The sequence below is a fragment of the Schistocerca piceifrons genome, chromosome 5 (assembly GCF_021461385.2).
Source record: "Schistocerca piceifrons isolate TAMUIC-IGC-003096 chromosome 5, iqSchPice1.1, whole genome shotgun sequence".
Lineage (NCBI taxonomy): Eukaryota > Metazoa > Arthropoda > Insecta > Orthoptera > Acrididae > Schistocerca > Schistocerca piceifrons.
In genome coordinates, this window is record NC_060142.1 from 515,123,654 (window position 1) to 515,136,682 (window position 13,029).

The following is a 13,029-nucleotide window of genomic DNA, read 5'->3' on the forward strand; positions in this document are numbered from 1 at the left end:
GAAGGAAGTTTGTCATTGGTTCCATCAAGATCAGAAAAATAATCCCAATAGCACCGTGTGAGGCGTCCTGCACAACAGCTGAGGAAAGCGCAGTACGAAGTGAATGTCTTAGCACTCCACGCAGATTGGACGAGTCCTAAACCTCGGTGGTATCGTCCCCGCCAGACATGATTCTCACTGACTTCACCAACGGATTGGTTGGTTGGTTGATTCTGGGAAGGGGAACAAACAGCGAGGCCATCGGTCCAATCGGATAAGGGAAGGATGTGGAAGGAAGTCGGCTGAGCCCTTTCAAAGGAACCATCCCAGCATTTACGAGCAGAGCAGAGCTGTAAGCGCTCGGGACCGCCACGAGGCGAAATTAGAAGGCGCGCAGGCTGTCCAGCTGGCGTCTGCTAGGCAATCGCAACGCCATTGGTGGAAGCAGTATCCGCGTAACATAGGCGCAACGTTCCTGTGTTCAACAGTGACAGAAATCTCTCTCATCTCAGTCGCAATTAAAAATTCTTCTGGCCTCTGTGTTAGAAAATAGTTCTGCAGTGCGTTTACTCTTTTAAATGCTCCTTGCTGTACCCCGCGCCTCTAAAAATATCAATTTTGATTCTGGGGAGGAAAAGGAAGAAGAGCAGCCATAACAGAACTACTTGTTAAGGAAAGAGGGATCGAGGTGAACAGAAAATCACATTCATCATCCATCGAAATATTTTTTTCTTTATAAAGTGGACTGCGAAATGCTGTTGAAGAATAACATAAAATTCAAACAGAGTTGAGGTGTGAAACATGTATTCACAAACTGGTGTACATATATGGATATTAATCATGTTAAGAATCATTTAGAGTGAGAACTGGCATCCTATTAGGCTGTTACCATTCTCTCTATTTATTTAATCAGTTTGTAGTAAGCATAAAAGATACGTTGAATTTGTATGTTACAGGATGCAAATTATTGGAAACAAAAATATTGCACTTCGAGTACCTTTATTAACTAAGTAAGACAACGTCGAACGAATTGAGGGACGCGCTGCAGTGATCGTTACAGCTCGGAATAATCCGTATCAACATGTAACAGAGATTCTCGGGGAACAAACCGGAAACTTTGGAGAAAAGGCGAATTGTTGTCGTGAAACCCTTTCGGGAAAATTCAGACAAGAAAACTGTGCAACAGCATCTATCGCATATTTCGCCTCGTGATAGTGAGACAGATCATGGCACGTACTGAAGTATTTGGGCAGGTCATTTTTCCCTTGCTCCTTATGTGAATGGAACAGAAATAAGGTTCGTTAATATTGGTACGAAGTGTTTCGCGCCAGACAAAGTTCACTGATGTATGGAGTACGTATCTAAATCAGTACGATGATGATGTTCAGGATAAGGATATTTATCGTTTGTGACCTTGATGTTTGCTAACGGAAGTTACTCAAACGCACAGTGTTGTTTCTCTCTCCATAGCAGCATACTGTTCACCTGAACTCTAAAGTTGTCTTGCGTTTGAAGCTTCCTATGAGCAGTTGTTTCAGAATCTTCCGTATGGGGAAGCTTAAATACTGATTCGCCGATAGATCTTTCTTTAAGAAACGACGCGGGATGATTCACAATTTATAATTTTTGAAGTCAGTGGCATCACTGAAACACACGTTATTGATGTACACAACACGTGTGTGTATGTGTGTGTGTGTGTGTGTGTGTGTGTATGTGTTTGTGTGTGTGTGTGTGTGTGTGTGTGTGTGTGTGTGTGTGTGAGTGATTTACTAAGACCAGAAAAGTGGACGATGTCCGTCGTTGCTAGATATAAGAGCAAGAGCAAAACAAGGGCCATAAATATCTCTGTACTCCTGCCAATAGTTTCTGCTATCTCTGGGCATCTAATTATTAATTTCAATCTCTAGAAACGTTCTTACTGTTATCCATTTCTTCTTCTTCTACGTATTTCCTAGACACACGTTCACTTCTGAAGAAGGGCGTGACTGGAAAATACGGGTACTCAAAAATGGCTCTGACCACTAGGGGACTTAACATCTGAGGTCATCAGTCCCGTAGAACTACTTAAACCTAACTAACCTAAGGACATCACACACATCCATGCCCGAGGCAGGATTCAACCTGCGACCGTAGCGGTCGTGCGGTTCCAGACTGAAGCGCCTAGAACCACTCGGCCACAGCGGCCGGGAAATATGGGTACTGCTCATCTCCGGTTGTAATATGCATTAGAAAAGACTAGATGATGACGATCCATAATAGCACGTCTCATACACTGACGGAAAAACATCGCAACACTATGAAAGGGTTGTGCGACGTAAACAAAAGTTGGTAGGCGTATTTCTACATATGAAAGATGATGTCTGTTCAGATTTCGCAGTAATCGCATAAGACTGTAGCTACTGCACATGATTGCTCGTAGCGGTGGTCACGAGCATGTACGGTCGTAAGAAGACCGGGCTCCGGATGCCCACTTAGCAATACCATCGTGTTCGGCCCGTGTCTCTGTCTCATAGTACTGCATGTGCAGCATAAATCTGAGGAGCAGTTGGCATTGCATTGACACAATGTACTGTTACAAATCGGTTACTTCAAAGACAGCTCCGAGCCAGACAACCTGTAGCGTGCATTCCCAAACCACTGCCGTTTGCAACTTCAGTGCTGACAAGCGAGAGCTCATTGAAAGTCAGGGTGGAGGTCTCTTTTGTTTTCCTGGTGGAAGCTGGTCCTGCTTCGGTGCTAGTGATCTGTGTGTTGTTAGAAGGAGGCCTTTTTAGGGCCTGCGACCAACCTGTCTTTGTGCTACACACTTTGGACGTAGATCTATTGTAATGGTCTGGGGTGCAATTTCGTATGACACCAGGAGTACTCTCGTAGTTATCCCACACATCCTGATTGCACATTTGTACGTCAGTCTGTTGTCCTGCCATTCATGAACGATATTCCAGAGGATCTTTTCCAACAGGATAACGCTCCCCCACATACCGCTGTTGTATCCCAACACGCTGTACAGAGCGTCGATATGGTGGCCTGGCATGCTCTATCACCAGGTCCGTCCTCATTCGAGCACATACGGGACATCATAGGACGACTACTGCAACGTCAATCATGACCCTACATTGACCGACCAAGTGCAACGGTCATGAAACACCCTCCCACAAACAGACGTTTTACACCTGTACAACACAATTCATACATTTTTTACGTGCCCGCATACAGTGTTCTGGCTGTTACGGCAATTATTAATGTGTACCAGCATTTCACATTTGCAGTGGCTTATCTCGCGCTTACCTTAACCTGTGACCTTGGAATGTTAATCATTTAAATACGTTACCTAGACAAATGCATTCCCGAAATTATATGACTCTGCTTTTTTGTAATTTTTTTCCGTCAGTGTAGCTGCGTAACAACTAAATACGTTCACTGGAACTGGAAGTATGGGGTCCCTATCCATGACGAAATTTTCGCTGTCTGTCGGTCCGGCAGATTCTCCGTGTTTGTGGTGATACACTGTAATTTACGAGAGCTTGTCCACGTAACAACACGGAAAAACGAGCGGCCCGGCTATCGGACGCCCCTCCAGATTCCCTCTGCAGAGCTGGCAGCCGCAAGGCGCGCAGGGTTCTCAGTTGCTTTGCCATCCTGAAAAAATTAACGTGATTTGCATTTTCCTGTCGCACTTTTCATACCGTATACTGAAGGCACCAATTTTGAAACTGTCTTGTAACACAGGATGTACCCACCGCTTCCTGTTTCGACGTTTTTTAGTAGAGTGCAATGACAGTGTTAATGTTCCTGTTACCCATCCTTCTGCTCTCTTGCACAGAACTCGATTGCAGTATTTTCAACATGTCTGTTAGGAGGAGGTCTTTTGAGGGCCTACGGCCAACCTGTTCTCGTGCTTTACACACTGGACGTGGACATACAGTTATGGTCCAGGGGGCGTTTTTGTATGACGGCAGCAGCACTTCAGCGGTTATCCCACATACCTTGACTGAAAATCTGTACGTCAATCTGTTGTGCTGTCAGTCATGAACTGTATTCCACAGGGTGTTTTCCAACAGTACAACGCCCGCTCACATACTGCTGTGGACATGGTCGGCAGAAACGCTGGTCCGTTTTAACAGTTTCCGCAACGAAACTTTGTCTCGCTCCCTGGCAAAAAATCCAAAGAGATTCTGATCATATGTGAAGTATGTTAGCGGCAAGAAAGAAACAACGCCTTATCTGCGGGATGGCATTGGAGATACTATTGAAGACAGTGCCAAAGCAGAGTTACTAAACACAGCCTTCCGAAATGCCTTCACAAAAGAAGACGAAGTAAATATTTCATAATTCGAATCGAGAACAGCTGCCAACATGAGTAACGTAGAACTAAATATCCTCGGAGTAGTGAAGCAACTCAAATCACTTAATATGAGCAAGTCTTCTGGTCCAGACTGTATACCAATTAGGTCCCTTTCGGAGTATGCTGATGCATTAGCTCCATACTTAACAATCATATACAACCGTTCGCTCGACGAAAGACTGAAAAGTTGCACAGGTCACACTAATATTCAAGAAAGTTGGTGGGAGTAATCCACTAAATTACAGGCCCACGTCGATATGCAGCAGGATTTTGGAACATATATTGTGTTCAAATATTATGAATTACCTCGAAGAAAACGGTCTATTGACACACAGTCAACATGGGTTTAGAAAACATCGTTCCTGTGAAACGCAAATAGCACTTTATTCACATGAAGTGTTGAGTGCTATTGACAAGAGATATCAGATCGATTCCGCATTTCCGGATTTCCGGAAGGCTGTACCACACAAGCGGCTCGTAGTGAAATTGCTTGCTTATGGAATATCGTCTCAGTTATGTGACTGGATTTGTGATTTCCTGTCAGAGAGGTCACAGTTCGTAGTAATTGATGGAAACTCATCGAGTAAAACAGAAGTGATTTCTGGCGTTCTCCAAGGTAGTGTTATAGGCCCTTTGTTGTTCCTTATTTATATAAACGATTTGGGAGACAATCTGAGCAGCCGTCTTCGGTTGTTTGCGTATGACACTGTCCTTTATCGACTAATATATTCATCAGACGATCAAAACAAACTGAAAAACGATTTAGAAGAAATATCGGAATGATGCAAAAAGTGGCAGTTGATCCTAAATAACGAAAAGTGTGAGGTCATCCACATGGGTGCTAAAAAGGAACTCGTTCAACTTCTATTACACGATAAATCAGACTAATCTAAAAGCCGTAAATTCAACTAAATACCTCTGTATTACAATTACGAACAACGTAAACTGGAAGGAACACATAGAAGATGTTGTGGGGAAGGGTAACCAAAGACTGCTTTTTACTGGCAGGACACTTAGAAAATGTAACAGACCTACTAAGGAGACTGTCTACACTACGCTTGTCCGTCCTCGTTTAGAATACTGCTGCGCGGTGTGGGATTCTTACCAGATATGACTGACGGAGTACATCGAAAAAGTTCAAAGAAAGGCAGCACGTTTTGTACTATCGCGGATTAAAAGACAGGCGTTTTTCGTTGCGACAGAATCATCTCACGAAATTCCAATCACCAACATTCTCCTCCGAATGCGAAAATATTTTGTTGATATCGACCTACATAGGGAGCAACGATCACCACGATAAAATAAAGGAAATCAGAGCTCGTACAGAAAGATTTAGGTTTTCGTTCTTCCCGCGCGCTATACGAATTGGAATAATAGAGAATTGTGAAGCTGGTTCGATGAACCCTCTGCCAGGCACTTAAATGTGATTTGCAGAGTATCCATGTAGATGTAGATAAATTTTTGTCGTGGACAGGTGTCTTGTACCTCTCGCAGCATGAAACAAAGTTTGGGGTTATCCTATGGATAAACGAATAAACTTTGCTAAAAACGACTTTATAGTTAGCAATTCCTCTACCATTCCAAGAGAGAGAGACAGAGAGAGAGAGAGAGGGAGAGAATAACTTTGTTGTGCAGCGTACTCGGATATAATATACAAGAAATATTTCTCTACCATGAGTGTAAAAAAATATCGTGAGACATGACCATAGGACAACTATTGAAAGGACAAAATAATTAAATGTTCCATTGGCATGATGAGTTTGATGCTCCTGCTGGAGACATTTCATCATCACGTTTATAATACAAACTAATACATTATGGGTTGTACTAGGTTGTAAATCAGTAGGCAATAGTTCAAGGAAGAGTGTACAAGAGATTCACTAAAGTAAACATTCTGTTTCATTACGTTTCAAGTACTTTATTTCTATTTTGTCGTCGTGTACCACTGTCGATCATTGGCCTACACTATGGGCACGAACTTGGTTAAAGTAAATGTTGCACCTAAATAAACTTACCTTGTACTTATATGCGTAATACAATCTACACATACGCACGACTTCCAATGGAAGGGGCCGAGGAGAGGGCACGGAAAGAAAGCTTCACTGCACGCCCCATACCACCTCGCGACTGATTTAACGACACTATTTTCAGTAATTACAAGACGCGGAGCTCGGAGGCACGACGTAATGGTCGCATCGGAATGGAGACGCGCCCGAAGAGTGAACACCACGGGAAGCCATAACGGTTAATGGAATTCATTAACAACCAGTGGACGGACGTAGCTGCGCAGGTCTGGTACAGATGAAAAGGGGCCGCTTCCCCCATCCCCCCCCCCACCCCTTCCCCTCCCTCTCCCTCAAGGCCATCCAGTAAAACAGAATGACCGTACAGGATTTTCCAGAACGTTGTCTGTTTCCAGATGAGCAGTACAGGAATGGAAAGACACTTCAAAGAGCGAGTGCCGTAGTGAGCCATAACAGTCAGCTACATTCATTAGCGCCAATCGTCACAGTCCGGGGTCGACGAGGATGGAAAGAAACGACCTGTATCTGAATCCAGACATCAGGCCACACCATGAGTGACCACGATTCTTCTAGGGACCTTTACTTTACATTTGTTGCAGGAACCTACCTAGTACCCGTAGTTTACAGCCAGCTCTTGTCCAGTTAAAATATTCTTCTTTGAAGATGCAACGCGCGTAGGATCAGCTTATCTGAAAGCGAAGTAGCTCTTCATTACTGTTGATCTTACATTTCTGTTGTGAGAGATATGGACGGCTTGTTAGAGCTTACAAAGTTTGAGCGAGGACTGTAATTCTCATCTTGAAAGTACCTATTGAATGAAATGAACAATCTACTGAATACTGATTGTAGATTGAGAGTAAAACAACGAACGACAAAGGAATAGAACCAGAAATAAGATCAGCGTCAAATTTAAAATAATCAGAATTAGAGAAGTGGTGGAATTTTGCTATCTTGGAAACAAAATGAGGCGCGTGGGATAAAGCAAGAAGAAAATGAAACGACGTACACATACCAGCAGAACATCCGTAGCCGGAAGAAGTCTGCTAGTCGAAGCTTTTCAGAATTGTACTGCAATGCACTGGAGCTATATATTACCTGTAGTAAAGCTGTCATCGACTTTGGTTTAAACACCACAGTGCCTTTCTAGGCACTGCCCTAATCGAGATTACATGCCCTTTCCTTCCACTCACCCATGAAATTACTTACCTCGCCGGTTATAGGATGACCTACGCGTTAACGTGGAATCCGAAGCGCATTGCGACTAGCATTTTGCACACTTAAGCAGAAGTGGAAGAACTTATAAAAATCTTATGATTGACCGGAATGCGAACTCAAGACCTTAAGACCTGTAGCCTGTCACTTTACAACTTATTTAGCGTCTCCCCATAAAATCCATCATGTCTCTCTCCTAAAATGCCATCTCTTGCCAGCATCTCACAATGTAATCGTAATTTTTTTCCTTTTTTTCCTCCTCTTGTTTCTCTTTTGTAGTCATTATTTGTTATATTAAAGCTCCTCATGCTTGAAATAGAAAACACGAAATATAGTCCGTGCTTCGGAATTATGGTATTCTGTCTGATCCAGTAAAGACCGTAAACACTCCAACAGCGTGGTCGGTCCTCGTTGAATACCACCTTGCATTCCTCGTTAGTGCAAATAAAGAGACACGACTAAAAACTTTCTGAACCGCATCTGAAGCATCTTTGTCACATGATGCAATATCGATGTTGCTGGGTACGTGCACAGTGGTTATGGGTATCGAGTAGGTAGTGAAATGAGTCACGTGTCAAGTATACGACTGATGTTTGACTCCTGAGAACATTGAAATTCCGGCTGGAAAAATGATTTTCAAGTCCTTGATGGTTACCCTTGTTCTAATAATTAAAGCCAATTTCTTCTTCGCCCACGACAAAATTGGTCTTTGTTCTAAGATATTCTGTGACTGTCATTTCCTGCAGAAATGGTCTCGTGTTATGCTGAGGCTGGGTGACTTCTCTCTGTTGTCACATTCCCATAGATTACATTAAACTAATCGGATATGATATCTGACGGCAGGAATTTTTTGATGAAAATTCTGCCCAACCCTGGTGCAATCTCTCGGTAGGTAACTCCTGTGAATCGGGTTTACCGTCGAGTGCTGAAAAGTCTGTTGGTATTAAAAAAGCCGTGGAACAGTATAGGGAATCCTCCAGTATGTTGACTTGTCATGGTGAAGTACGATTGAATACAACGCGGTGTTGGTTCTGTTTAAGCATGAATCTTGGTGGAGACATGTCGACTTGCCTAGAAATGTGGAACACGATTTTAGTAACAGAATTTACTGTGGTTGAGCCGAAACTAAAAGTAGTTCTACCGTAAATAACGTCGAAATGTACTAGTGGATTGCACATATGGTCAGGGATTCGCGCCAGTCAAGCGGGTAGCAGGAGCGCCTGCACTGGAACAGAACCTTTGATAGTGCTGGGTTATGTAGTTTTTAAGTGCCTTTTGTGTACTATGAAATTGGCTCCTGAGATTCTGGAAGGTGGCAATAATTTGTTGTTTGCTTTGATTGTATTCTTTAATTACATGGCACACGGTTGTGGTGTGTCGGAAATCTATCGCTGTATCTTTCGATCTAATTTCATATCTTTTTGTGGCAATACTAGCACGGCGGGGATTCTTCGCCTTGTATTTCCTGATAAGTGATAGGTTGTGTCGTAGATGGTCAGAATCTTCATATAGTTGTTTCAGCGTTGTAAAACAGTACTCATTAGGCGTCGTGTCCAGTGAGCTTACATCAAAACATAATCCTTTAAACACCGAATGACTTTCGGACTGGCACAGTTGAACCATCATTATGTTGTGCTCGGGTTGGCGCAGATGAGCCATTACTCAATTCTGCTTTTGCATGTTGGACGGAAAGAAACGCTGCTATCCCATGTTGTAGTTCCCCATCTGTTAGGCAGAAGTGCATTGCCGCTAGAAATTTGTGGTTCTATAAATAGGTTGTCGCATACGACGCCACAGGAAGTCACTGGCAGAGGGATCCGAGAAACTGAGTGGTGGTATTTCACGGTGTACTGTAACTGGCTTTATTATACTAAGATTTCACTATTCACCAGATTGCTCTGTACCACCAGATAAATAATATGGGATTTATGGACCCGCATTAGAGAAAATCTGCGCTGCTCATCCACACAAACATGCCGCGAAGCAAATTAATGTTACACAGCGACAACAACACGTAATGGCGGCGGAAACACTGTGCAAGTTTGAAAAATCGCTGTGAAACGACAGGTGGAAGAAATCAGCGTGTTATCACACCACAAACAAGGGAGACAAACACCGCAACTTCAGAGCCGTAAGAAACACGCGAACTAACGCGCTACATACCCAGTTGCATTCGGAAATGTATAATAAACAAAAATAAAAATTACCTTTTGCTGTTTGCAGATGACAAGTTGTAGATTGTGTGTCAGACACACAGCTACCAACATAATCGTTCTATGGCTTCATGTAAGGTATGTAAACTAAGGCTTACACGACCCTTTTCCGAAATAAGCTATAAAACAGAACATTAGACACTTGTTAATAAACAACGTACAATACATCAGCGAATTAATACATAGCTCAACTGTGAACTGTAAACAAACCATATATAAAATTTGACAACAATCACTTCATTCATAAATGTAAATATTTTGAGCCAAATGTTTTCCCTAAACGCTAATGTGTAATTACAATTTTACAGAAAGGAAATAAAGTATCCACTACAATAGAACAATGAATGCTGAAACAAGTCTCGGTAAAAAAAAAATCTCCAAAGGGGCGTTGCGTAAGGCAAAATATCTCATCAATCAACCACGGGAATAAGAACTGCAATACCACAAGATGACATTTGGGAAATTTGTGGTAAGCTCCTATGGGATCAAACCGCTGAGGTCACCGGTCCCTAGGCTTACACATTAGTTAATCTAACTTAAACTAACCTACACTGAGGACAACACGCACACACCCATGCCCGAGAGAGGACTCGAACCTCTGACGGGAGGAGTCGAACGAACCGTGACAAGGCGCCTGGGTGCAACACTTTTCTCTGTTCATACAGTGCAGGTTCGTACGATGTAAGCTTTTCTCCGTTGTTCATCTAACGTTTCAGTTACTGTAACTATTGTCAACATCACGGAATCAAAGTTGATGATTAGCTGATGGAAAATACCACGAGATGTACATAGAAAGGACTGACAAAACAATGGCAGTAATTTTTTCTAGGTGAACATGTGACGCCACTTTCTTGGACTACTTAAATTACCCGGCGTTTCCATTCTTCTGACGGGATGATATCTTGGTATGTGCACAGGTCCTAAACGCGGTTGAAACGTCGAAAAGTTGAATCAGTAAAAGAGGAGAACAACACGGTCCACGCAGTCAATATTTTATGTTCATTAACATCCGTCACGAACACTTGCAGATCTATTACTGGCTGGGTATTCCTGATAGCGGCCTTGAATTTTCTCAAGGAACACTAAACTGGCGTTGGCAGTCGACGGATGTTCACTAACGACCAACTGATTTTTTTAACTTGCTGGATACTATGTCCGGAATGTAGAACGCCAAGATGATATCGAGTCGTATTAATTTTGCTCCCATAGTATTGTATTGTATTGTATGTTAACCGGGGACCTAGAAACGACGGAGACGCTCCGTCCCCGCTGCAGCCACAGTGGTCCACAACCCCACGACGACTACCGCAGTCCACTTCACCCCTCCGCCGCCCCACACCGAACCCAGGGTTATTGTGCGGTTTGGCCCCCGGTGAATCCCCCAGGGAACGTCTCACACCAGACGAGTGTAACCCCTATGTTTGCGTGGTAGAGTAATGGTAGTGTACGCGTACGTGGAGAACTTGTTTGCGCAGCAATAGCCGACACAGTGTAACTGAGGCGGAATAAGGGGAACCAGCCCGCATTCGCCGAGACAGATGGAAAACCGCCTAAAACCGATCCATAGACTGGCCGGGTCACCGGACCTCGACATAAATCCGCCGGGCGGATTCGTGCCGGGGACCAGGCGCTCCTTCCCGCCCGGAAAACCGTGCGTTAGACCGCACGGCCAACCTGGCGGGCTCGCATAGTACTAGTTTAGCCTTCTCTTGAAATTCCAAGCAACGCAGTAAAATGCAAAAATTTTAAAACAACTCTTATGCTTAACAGTCTGTAACCTCTAAACAAATAGTTAGTTGGTTTACAACAGCTAGCCGTACTTCCATAAAAGGATCTACTTTACTGTTGCGAATTATGGCTACCAAGCTACATCTTCGATAAGGAAAACAGTTGCGTGTGCTTCCTACTGTGAGATAGGTCACGCATTTACTGTGTAGTAGACCTCTTTAACTATTTAGTTTTTGCTCTGTAATTAGTTGTAGGAGTCATCTTCTGTGTAGCTTAGTAAAATTAGACCTTGCAGTAATTTAAAGTCGCACGGGCTTCAGTCTGATTTCATTATCGTAATGGTCGGTCTGCACTGGTAGAGTCAGAGGCAATTATATGTAAGAGCAGGAAAATTTCACAGTTTGTTAAGTCCCAGTTCATCCGCCTACATGATGGTGAAGTCAAGATTGGATGTATACTACATGCACAGTCATGACATGGAGCGGCAGCTAACGCATCACTAGCGGTAAAACCCGGCTCTTTCTTCGTACTAGAGCGCAACACCCGCTCGCTAGGATACACGCAGCTACGTCCATCTGCCGCGAACGTTAAACAGCTTGCTGTCGTTGGTGTTATTGCGTTACATTTTCTCAGCCATGTGTTAATGCACTTTATTCCCTTGCTCTGGCGGCACATTGGACGCCTGTACTTGCGACACCTACGCACACCGTTACATGCACCTGCTGCAGTTAAATTCAGAAGTACATCGTGACAGTAGTAGGGCTAATTTGATGTCATTACAGGCACATTCCAATGGCCTAAAAAGAACATGCTGAGGGGAAAAGGCAATGCACGCTGAATAACAGTCTCTGCACTGACGTACAGGTTGGTTAGAAACTGCTGATGTACTGAATAGCTCGTAAAGCTGTTGGAGGGGAGGTTGTACTCACAAATAATTGTCAAGAAAAAAATTCAATGTGTTGTGCACTTTCCAAGTCACTTAGAATTACAGTTAGCCAGTATGGTCGTCATGCTCGAAAAATTCAAGCAGGTTGCCAGATGTGTTGTCGCCAAATGTGTTCATCGTTTGATTTCCTCAAACCGAGCCGCGCGGAGTAGCCGCGCGGTTTAGGGCGCCAGGTCACGGATTGCGCGGCTCCTCCCGCGGGAGGTTCGAGTCCCGCCTCGGGCATGAGTGTGTTTGTTGTTAGCATAAATTAGCTTAAGTTAGTTTAAGTAATGTAAGTCTAGGGAAGGATGAGCTCAGCAGTTTGGTACCTTAGGAATTAACACACGTCTTCCTCAAACCGAGCAAACGTAGCTTTTGCTCACCTGGTTTAAATTCATCACTTAAGCATATTTTAGCTGATAAAGAGGTTATGAACCAGTGTTAACTCACGGACACACCGATGTCTGTGCACTGCCGCATTTTAGCGCGTGCAAATGCTCTAATTTGCGCGCAACGACCTGATAGGCTAACTTCAGTACTAAATAGCTCGGAAACGACGCAACGTGTCGAATTCTTTTCTTCAAATTTATTTGTCTACAG

At 43.5% G+C, this 13,029-nt stretch overlaps 1 protein-coding gene across 1 annotated transcript in view; it reads left to right on the plus strand.

The window, feature by feature from the left end:
- LOC124799116 overlaps positions 1-13,029 on the plus strand; it is a 217,736-nt gene that overhangs the window by 129,268 nt on the left and 75,439 nt on the right. The gene's annotated exons all lie outside the window — the stretch shown is intronic.